General features: G+C 55.6%; 1 protein-coding gene across 1 annotated transcript in view; it reads left to right on the top strand.

The window, feature by feature from the left end:
- The first annotated feature begins 8,468 nt into the window (after nucleotides 1-8,468).
- Nucleotides 8,469-10,469, top strand: part of LOC105467053 (CXXC finger protein 5) — a 39,045-nt gene continuing 37,044 nt past the window's right edge. Inside the window, exon 1 of the mRNA XM_071098332.1 lies at nucleotides 8,469-8,488. The gene's annotated coding sequence lies outside the window, so the exon portion shown is untranslated. The remainder of the gene's footprint in view (nucleotides 8,489-10,469) is intronic.

Genomic DNA, 10,469 nt, shown 5'->3' with positions numbered 1-10,469 from the left:
GATCGCCCGGAGCTCGGGCCGGACCGCCCAAACCGCGCGAGGAAGCCCCCGATGGCGTGGCCCGACCCCCGTCTGCCTGCCTGCCAGCCCTGGGCCTCTGCACCCAGGCCCCCCTTCCCAGCGCGGGTGGATGTAGTCGCCACAGGAGTTTAAGCTGGGCCGGGTATGGGGAGGGACGCTGTGTCGGGTGAGCCCAGCGCCTGCCCTGGTGGGGGCGCGGGGCTGTTTCCGGCGGGCGGAGGCGCCGGCAGGCCAACTTTGCCGCGGCCCAAACAGATGCTAATGATTTTCCGGGAGGCGCCGGTTATCTCTGGCCCCAGCCGGCCAGTGTGCTGGGACTGGGCCCCCGGCACAGACACCTCCTCGCCCCCCACCCTCACTCTCGTGAGCCCCACCTAATAACCACTTGGCCCCGAGTAGATGGGCTGGAGGGGCGTCGCGGGGAGTGCACAGGCTGCCCCGGGTGTCCTGGAACTTGCTGTGCGGGATTATTTGCGCCACCTCCACCCAGGATGCTGCTGTCTTTCTGCGCACTTCCCAAAGCCACACACACACCCCAGCACGGGAAACAGGTTCACAGAAGCTCGGCCCAAGGTCATGCCGACCCATTCCCTGCTCAGCTGAGTGGGTCACCCTCTCTGAGAGCCATCCCGTCGGAGGCCGCAGCCCCCTCGTCCCCTTCTTGCTCAGGGGCCTGAGCCAGTTTCCAGACTCCCCGGTTGGAAGTGCTGACGTGGCTCTCTGGGCAGCTGTCTGGGGCCGGGAAGCGGGGCAGATGTCACGCAGCCCAGGGGAGGAGGCGGCTCCGCGGGGAGGACAGGCTGGGCCTCAGGCCTGGTGAGACTGCCTCCTCCCCCTAGGGCCTGGCTCTGCCCGCCTGGGGCTGGGGCACAGCCATGGGCCAGGCTGACCTGCTTCCAAGTCTAGCTCCAACTCTTCAGTGTGGCTACCTGCAAGTGCTAGAGCCTTTCTGAGCCCCTTTCTCTCCTGCTAGAGAATAACAGCACCTGCTTTGAGTGGGTGTGATCCCCTAGTGAAAGTAGAGATGTGCAAGCCCAGCCCAGTGCCGGGCACACTGTTCCTGCTCAATAAATGTCAGCTGCTATTACTGTTGTTGTCTCTGCAAGTGAGAACTTGGTGTGTCTAAATGCAAAACTGAATCCTGAGGGTGCAAGCCAGCTTCAGAGGTCATTCCAGCCAGCCTCCTGCCTCACTGCCCGTGGCCCTCTGCATTTCTCATGCCTGTCTAGCTTTGTGCCTTCTTGCTGCGCTGTCAGCCCCTCTTGGTTTGCTTACTGCCAAGCTGACCCCCCCTCCGTCTCTAATCCATGTGGTTCCCTCCTATCTGGCGGCCACATTGGGTCCCTCGAGCAGCACAGCCCCCTGGGAACAGCAATCGATGGGGCGGAACAGCCTCCCTGACAGATGGACCCACGGAGGCTGGGCTGCTTCAGCAGAGCTCCCTAGGAAACCGGAGACAGGAGCCGAGCCACCATGGCTGCCTCCTAAATAGAAATGAAAGGGGGTGGGGAGATGAGGAGGAGGAGGCCAGAGCTTCCAACCAGCCCCCTGGAGGGGCTGGACGGCCCCCCACCCTTTTCCATAGCCCTAAAATCCCCGTATGGGCAGGGGTCTGTAGAGTTTGCCTAGAGATGGGACTTGTGAGCCCCGCTCCATGCTCAGGTGAAGAGCTTTGCCAGGCTCTCCATCGTGGACACCTTTTCTAATAAGCCCAAAGGCTGGTGTGTGGGTAGGGGGGATAGGGGGTGCAGGCAGGCAGTTTACCACATTCCTAGGGCCACAAAGGGCCTTGGAAGCCAGAATGGCAGAAGGGCCTTCTCTGCCTGTGGAGGTGGGAGATGAACCCTGGCCCCTGCATGTGTGGTGGGGGATGGAGAATGCCTCCTGCTGGCTTCCATATTCCCAGATCAGTCAGGGAATTCCTTCCAGGGTTTAACCTGGGATTTCTCAACCTCACACTATTGACATTTTGGGCCATTTAATTCTTTATCTTTTGCATTATAGGATGTCAGTAATGGTAGTGACAACCAAAAATGTCTCCAGACATTGCCAAATATCCCCTGGGAGGTTCTCTAGTTTAGAACCACCAGTCTAACCTCAGGACCAGTCCCCTGGAGGGAGTAGCGAGGACCCCCATGAGGATGCCAAAGATCTGCCATAATGGGGGAGAGAGGTCTTCCAAAACAGCCTTGTCCCCTGCTGTCTCAGGCCCAGAAGGGTGGGAGATGCGGCCCCCCCACCACCACCATGGTCCCAACTGCCAGGTTGGAGCAAACCATGCTTGCCTGAGATGGCAGGGCTGTTGGCGTCACTGCTCAGCTGCGCCAGGCCTGGTGCCAACACCTCACTGCTGAGGCTACGAGTCATGGGGGCAGGGAAGCAGGCATGGTCAGTGGGCACTCGGGCTGCCTAGATGTCCTTCTGTCTAGTCAGCTTGAGATAGGGGTAGCCAGCACAGATGACCAGCCTTCTCCCTTCCCGTGGCACCCTGGCAGTGTCTCTGCTTCCTCCCTCTCGGTCAGTTTTGGGCTGGTGTTGGGGCTGGCAGAGCTAGTGGGGGCTACTGCTACTGCCGAGCAAGAGAAAGGATTGTGGACACAGGTCCTGCCGGCCCAGCCAGCTGACAGCTGGGCCACCTGAGCACTGAGCAACTGCCCCCTCCTGGAAGGTGGGAGGGAGGAAGGCACTATGGGTTGGCTAAAGGGTACAGAGTCCCCTAACTCACAGCCTTTAAACCAGGGGGTTGGGGAGGGGGCTCCCTCTGGAGACATTTTCTTCTTCTTCTTGCCCAGGAAGATAGGAGGGAAAGCACTCTAGTGCACAGTCTCACTGCCGGGAAGTTCCTGCATCTGTCTAACCTACTTCCTTTCTTCCTATACCATCAGCCCTATAATGGCCTGCAAGCTCTGACCCCAACAGAAACTGGGCCCAGCATTGCAGGCTTTCTGGCCAGGGTGTACCCTCATTGCTGGGGAAGATAACTCATCCATGGGAGAAATCTCAGTCAGAATACAGCTCGATGGATTCCTGTGTGTGGGGAGGAATGAGGGTACCTCAGTGGACAGGGCTGGGGGATGAAGAGGAGCATTGGTGCCAGTTGACAGACTGCCCCAAGACACACTGAATCCTGTACCAGCCTAGGGGGTCCCAGGGCAGGGAGGAAGAAGTGACTGGGAGGTGGGCAGTGGCTTTGTAATCGGAGATGGCCTGGCGGGCTAAGGCGGCAGCTTGGGGCTGGGGTTTAAAATAGCGCCTTGGCCTGGCTAGGACCTGGCCAGGACCTGGCCAGGATCGGGTTCGGGTCACCCGCAAGGCAGCGTGGCCACCACCATCCGGCTCAGGTTTCTTGCCTTCCCGGATGATTTGGCGGTGGAGGAGGGGGCTCACCTAGGCAGATGGATCTAAGGAAAGGAGTCCAGGTGTGGCCACTAGAGCCCCCACAGCAGGCCCTGGTCCATCTCTTTTTCCTGTGCCCTACCCCCCCGACATGGGACAGACTTGGTCCAGCCGCATCCCAATGCCGTCCCTAAACATTTAGCACCAACTGGGACCAGGCTCTGGACAGCATGGAGATGGGTAAGGCCTTATCCCTCTCCTGAGCCCCAGGAGTGCACAGAAGGAGAGAGAGATCAGTATGCATTGTGACCCTGTCGCTCCCATGTTTCACTGATGTCCCAGACTCACTCTGAAAGTCCCTAGGCCCGAGGAAAAAAAAAAACCCTCCCAGGCTGCAGCAAGAGCGGAAGGTGGAGCTTCCGGTAAGCCTTCCACCTGGGAAAATGGCTGCAGTGGGAGGGGAAGATGTCCTCAAAAGCTAGTGATCATCCTAGAACATTTCCTAGGATGGTTCACTCCCCTAGTGTTCCCTGGAGGGAGTGACCAAACAGAGTGATCTCCCCTACCCCTCGCCCCTCCCACAAAGATCTCAGGCATAGGTCTGAGAGTGCATTCTGGTAATTCTGTCTCCAAGTAGGGTGCCCACTTCCTCAGGCCAACTCAAGGAACAGGGAAAGGGATCAGGGGATATGAAGGGGGTGTCCCCTCTTTAGTGTTTCAAGGGAAGTAGATAGTTATAGCCCTACCATTCTCCATTATGCCATTTGAAAGAGGAAAAAAGTTACTTCCAACAATAAACAGTTCCATCTAACCACAGCCCCAGTGCTTCACTCTCCCTTGCTATAGTCTCTGGGCCCCTGGACACAGTTGCAGTCTCTGGGCAGTGGTCTCTGGGGCCTGGCAGGTAGGGATTCTCTTCATTTTCTCCTCTTTCCCCTGGATTGAGTGGGTGACACAGGAGGCCAGCCAGCTCAGGGCCAGATCCCCTCTCTCTAGCTGAAGCAATAGCCAGCACTCCTGACGGAGCTCACATGTATCTAAAACATCGTCTTGTATATCTTAATGATTTCTCAACAGCCCCTGATTGAAGCATGCCCAATTTAGCAATGCCGTAAGTAACTTTTTATATTTCCTTAGGGAATCATTTCACTTATGAATCTTTTCTGAATCTGCAATCTCGATTAAAAGTTGATGTTGTTTTTTCTCATCTCCTCGGCTTCTGAGATGCCTCCCTAGCGAAAAGGGTGGTAGCACCATCAATCCTCCTCATTAGTCTGTCTGGAGAATTTTTCTTGAGGGTGGAGTAGGGGACAGCAACCAAGTCTCCTCTGTGGTGGCACCTAGGGGGGTGTGACCCGGGGGAGTGCTGCCTTCGGGGAGGGGCTTGGAGAGGTTGCGGGGGGAGGGGGCATTGACTGTCTCCTGCCCACACACACTCCCCCATGGGCCCCCATCTCAGGGACCTCTGACAGTGTTTCCGTTGGAGAGAGGGGTTGTCCAGCCCATTCTGCCTTTAGGGTGTGTCCTCACACCTGTAGCTTAGGAATTTGAGGAGAGGGCTGAACCCCATTCAAGGCTCAGCTTGATAGCAAAAAACTGGACCAAATCCAGGCCCTTTCCTGTACAACTGCCATATCCTGGGTGAATCAGTCACTCCCCTCTCAAAGCCTCAGTTTCCTTATTTGCAAAATGGGAATGAGATTTCTAAACAGATGACCTAGCATGCTGGTGAAGGGTTCACTTAACACAGTTCCTCTACAACGGGTCCTGTCCCAATTCCGAACAGTAGTTTTTTTCCTCATCTCATTCACCTTCTAGTCCTGGTGACGCCTTTGAGGTGGAGTGAGTGGGACTGGCATAATTATCTCCAGGAGGAGAAGGGACTGGTGGGATTGGGACTTGCCCAGGGGTTGCCCCAGGAAGCCCACCCAGAGGCCTGCCTCTCCTGAGAGGCAAAGGTCAGGGATGCAGGAAGGCTGGGGGGCAGACGAGGATGATTCTGAATCTGCAATCTTGATTAAAAGTTGATCTCAAAAGAAAGCCCTCCTGCTCCCCTCCCTGTTGCTAGCTGGGGGAAGGACTTGCCCAGGTGCTGGGACCTCTGGCTCTGACCTCTAACCTTTGGCTTCTGGGCAGGGATGGGCCTTCTCAGGACCAGAGTCACGACTGGGGGTGGGGCCCAGGGCATCCAGCGGCGGCTGGGCTCTGGGAGTTAACGATTTACGAGGGGCCCTTTCTAGAGGCCTCCCTCCTCCCAGGCCTGGCGGGCAACCCGTGACTGCCCAGGCGGCTAGACCCAGAACCAGTCTCACCAGTTCAAAGAGCAGTTCATCCCGGGCCCACCCCCAAGCACTGTCTGAGCACCCCATTCCTTGGAGTCTGAAGGGGAGGGCAGAGTAGGGGGTGATAGCTGGGGCCTTGGGGCCCCAGGTCTGAAGAGAAAGAGACTGGGCCATTTTTGGAAGTCTCAGTGCAGGCCATTTCTGACCCTGCACTGCCCTCCAGGACCAGATTTGTAGAGAGGAGGCTGAGCCCCACCCTGCCTCCTCCAGCAGGCCTCCTCCACACCACCACACCCTAGCCTGAAGGCTTTGGGTCGGGCAGGGCACTTTCAGGGCAGGCTGGCTTCTCCTGCCCAGGGCACCCCTCCTCCAGGTGTAGGGCTCCAGATTGGGACACTGTGCCCTCTGCCTCCCCTAAAGCCCCATTCAGTTACCTCCCCACCTCTCAGCCATGCTCTCCCTCCCTTTTCCTGAAATGGGGCAGGGAGGCTGGAGCCACAGCTTTGGCCTCTGGGAGCACTCAGTCCCACTCCCATAGGACAGAGTTGAACCATGATTATGCCTAGAGAAGCCAAGGATTATTGTCAGGGGCACGAGAGCCCCCAAACTGTCCCTCTCCCCATCAATATCCCATATACAGGCTGAGTTCCCTGTGCCTGCCTGAGAACAGGGCTGTTTTTGGTTGTCTGTGGCACACGTGTAGCTGTGTCTGGGCAATGGGAAATATGACTTGCTTCCTGCTCTCTCTCAGCCTCTGTCCCCAGAGTCATTTTGTTCTGGGGCTGGAGTCTCCCTTCTGTCCTCATCCTTTCCACTCTGTTTACACAGGTCAAGGCCAGGCATCAGCCACCAAACTGTATTCTCAGGAGTGGGCAAGCCTGGGTTACTTGAGAGACCTGGCTTTTTGAATTTTCATTTTACAGCTCTCTGCTCCTTCGGAGGTCATGGGGGTGGGGTGGGGAGGAACTAAAGTCCAGCGGTCAGTGCATAAGGGCCCAGACCCAAAGGCCAGGGGCCACAGTCTGGTGTGGTTAGGCCCCTCCCTGCCTCTGCCCGTGTGTGCACCCCCAAGCCTGCCCTGGGATTTTGGCTGAGGTCACAGTCCAGCATGACCCCACTGAACACTATCCTGTGCCCTGCCCCAGCAGGCAGGGTTTCTTTTTTTTTTTTTTTTTTTGAGACGGAATCTTGCTCTGTCACCCAGGCTGGAGTGCAGTGGCCAGATCTCAGCTCACTGCAAGCTCCGCCTCCTGGGTTCACGCCATTCTCCTGCCTCAGCCTCCCAAGTAGCTGGGACTACAGGCGCCCGCCACCTCGCCCGGCTAGTTTTTTGTATTTTTTTAGTAGAGACGGGGTTTCACCGTGTTAGCCAGGATGGTCTCGATCTCCTGACCTTGTGATCCGCCCGTCTCGGCCTCCCAAAGTGCTGGGATTACAGGCTTGAGCCACAAATGCCCTTGCTCCCATCCTTTGTGATACAGGTGACAGAACTGGTACCCAAAGAAGGGTAAACCTTAGACCAAGTTCCAGATTGGCCATCTTTATTGGAGACCCTAACTCCCACACTGTTCTCCATGTGGCCATTTCCAGTCACTGGATGTTTAATCAATGACAGATATTAGCAGATAAATGGCAGTCATGGAAAATGCCTCAGAAAAGGCATGGATTGAAATCCTGGTTTTGCTACTTTGTAACCTCACACAGGTGTCCAAGCCTGTGGATTTAATAAGCCTATGTTCAAAAAGCAATTAGCATGGTCCCTGACAAGCAAGAGCTCAGAAAGATTCTGGCTACAATTGTTATTACTGGTATCTCTTTGGAGGCCAAGCTTCGGGCCCAAGGCAGGTAGGGGACTCCTCCTTACCTTCAAAGGATTTTCATGGCGGGAGGTGGTGGCAAGGAGATGAGTGGTGAGATGAGCAAATAAAAGCTATTTCTGTGCACTGTGGTCACTGTGGCCATAGGAGAGGTCCCAAAGCCAGATGAGGGACCCAAAGCCAGGCCACAGAGTATAGCTGTGCAGTACATGCACTGCAAAAAGGCACCTAGCAAAGGGACCTAGGAAGCTGAAAGGCAGTCTGTGACCTCCTTCGGGTTTCCTGTATCTGCCAAAAGTGGGTACCTTTTTCTGATTTGCACAAAGGCTAGTGGTGGCCCTGTAGGTATGGCCCGAACTCAGGCTGGAAGTGGCAGTCTGAGACGCTTCCCAGGTGATATGTGCTCCTGGTCTTCCATGAGGAGTTCATGAGCTGAGCTTGATGAGGCCTATCTTAGCAGAGGGAATGGTACATGCAAAGCTCTGGGAACCTGGAGAGGAGTCTTAGGGTGTCAGGGAACTGCCAGTGTTCAATGGCATTGGTCAGCAGGGCCTGGTGGGGAAGAGGGCCAATTAGGGAAGCCAGGCTGAGTAGGGTAGTCTGTGAGGAACCATTGCAGGATGTGAAGCAGATGAGCCTCACTGGAGGCTGTGGAAAGCCTCCCTAGAACAGCACATGGCCTCAGGGGTTCGAGAACAGCTCTGATGCCAATTTCATTTCAGTTTCCTCATCTGAATAAAGGGGATGACATTATTGCAGGGGCTGCTATAAGGACTAAATGAGATAATGTACCTTAACTGTTTAGCACAATGCCCTGCTCAGGGTAAGGGCTGCACAAATACCAGCCATGGGTGTTATCAGCAGGATCCAGGAGAGCACAATCCAGGATCCCGGGCGGACACACCCCTCCCTAGAAGACAAGGCCGGTGATGCAGGGGCCATCTTCCCCAGCGGTGCTGGAGACTGAAGGAACTTCTTCCTGACTTGAAGGCTGATTGTTTCAAAAAACTCAGCAAAAAGTTTAATAGCAAGGTGAGACTTCAATACTCCTTTTTGAGGTAGGGAGAGGTGGGAGAATAGTGAACCAGGCTTCCCTTCTTCTTGAAGAAGGGGGCTGTGTTGGGGACAGTCTCACCCAAGGGCAGAGACCCTCATCCCATCCTTCCTGAATGTCCCCCACTTGTCTCATTGGCATCTGTGGTGGAGAGTTCTTTGTGGATGGCTTGCACGTGACATTTTCTGTTTCTGTAACACTTTCTGTGTGGACAATTCTGCCCTTTTCCTCTGTGGCTCCCACATGGGTTGGATAGGTGAGAGTCTAGGTCTCCCTCCTGAGGTGTTAATTTCCAGCAAGGGACGACTCCAAGATCCACCGTCTAAACTGGGCCAGACATGTCAACACCCCTTCCCTGCGGAAGCCATCACCACTGGGACCACCTGGCCTTCCTCAATTGCAGCCTGTGGCTCCTTGACCTTTGCCCGCCTGAGTTGGGGGTGGGGGTGGGGGTGGGGGCATGAGTCTCAAAAAAAAGTGGGTAATAGCAATTCTCTAAAGTGGAATTACTACCCACCCTCCCCCATGGACCCCAGCATAAAGCTTTTTGGGGGGTGTGCATGACCTGACTCCTGTACTGACCTTAGGCTTCAGGAGATCTGTGGCATAGAGTTTCACTTCATGGATCCTAACCCTCTGAGACCTGCTGCTGACTCCCAGGGAACAGGTCCTCCCTCACAGTCTGTGCCTCAGCTTCCCCAGAAAAGGCAGATGGAGGTGGGTTAAATGCTTGGAGATCCTACACCTGGGATTTTGCTTCCTTTTTCCTTGCACGGTCAGTGCCCAACGCAGTGCCTGATACTCACACTCAGGCCCAGAATACCCATCTTTAAGCAGTTTAGAAGTAATCTTATGGGGGTGATGGGCATCTTAAAACGGTTTCCATAGCAGGCACCTTACTTTTACTCACATGGCATGTTTGTTTGGAGGGAGGCATTAAAAGGGCTGCCGGTGAGGAGGAGAGAAACTAAACACCTCCCCAAGGGAGCCATTTCTTGGCATAGTAGTTAAGGGAGACCACTTCTCAGCATTCGGAAGGAACTGGTTGGGAGGAGGTGTCCACGATGTCTGGGGAAGGGTCACTTCGTGTGGTCTTGGATATCAGGAGTGGGAGAGAGGCGACACATTCCAGATGAGCTCTGCCCTTTGACACCTACCCCCTCCACACCACTCTGGCTGGGTCAAGGCCCCAAGGCCACATATAGAAGGCGTGGAAGGTGGGCACCAGCTGCTGCTGCCAGGAGATCCATGCTCCACAGCCCTCGCGCCAGCCTCGGAGACAGCCAGGCTGCGCAGAGCAGAGGAGAGGAAGCAGCGAGGTGGGAGACAGTTTCGCTTCTCCCACTGAGGCCGCGCCTGTGGCTGCAGGCGCCCGGATCGCCTCAGTTAACTCCCTGTTATCTGGGCCCCAATCGATCTCAGGCTGTAACGTTTAACCCTAGGCTGACTTCCCCAACTTGTCCTCCCCCTCTCCCTCCCCTGCTCGGGTCTGGGGACCGCGTTTTCTTCGCCTCACAGATGAAAGTCGGCCTTGCACAAACACGCCCCCACGAATCCCAAAGAATTGGAGAAAACTTCCACTTTGGGATTATATGCAGTTGGGATTATATGAGCCCGGGGCTTGCACCATGGGTACGTGAGGTGAAGACATCTGCAGCAGCAGGATTAGCCCAAGATGAGCAGATGAAGGGGGGTCAATGATGTGAAAGCGGGATATGTGGGTCCAACTCTGTCCCCACTGGGCGCCGACTCTGGCAAGGCTGAGTTTTCCTTCTGTCTTTCAACCAGTACCTATTGAGCGCTGCTGTTCCAAGCATTGTTTCGGGTTTTGAGTGCGTAGGCCATGGTCTCAAGGTACCAAATATAGGTAGTCATTTTAGCCCCGGGACTCGAGAGTTGAGGCTGGTGCCTGTCTAAGAGACAAACTATCCTTTCTCGCATCAGTTTCCTCATCTGAGA

Source organism: Macaca nemestrina, chromosome 6 (genome assembly GCF_043159975.1).
Source record: "Macaca nemestrina isolate mMacNem1 chromosome 6, mMacNem.hap1, whole genome shotgun sequence".
Classification (NCBI taxonomy): Eukaryota; Metazoa; Chordata; class Mammalia; order Primates; family Cercopithecidae; genus Macaca; species Macaca nemestrina.
This window is presented reverse-complemented; position numbering and strand designations above follow the sequence as displayed.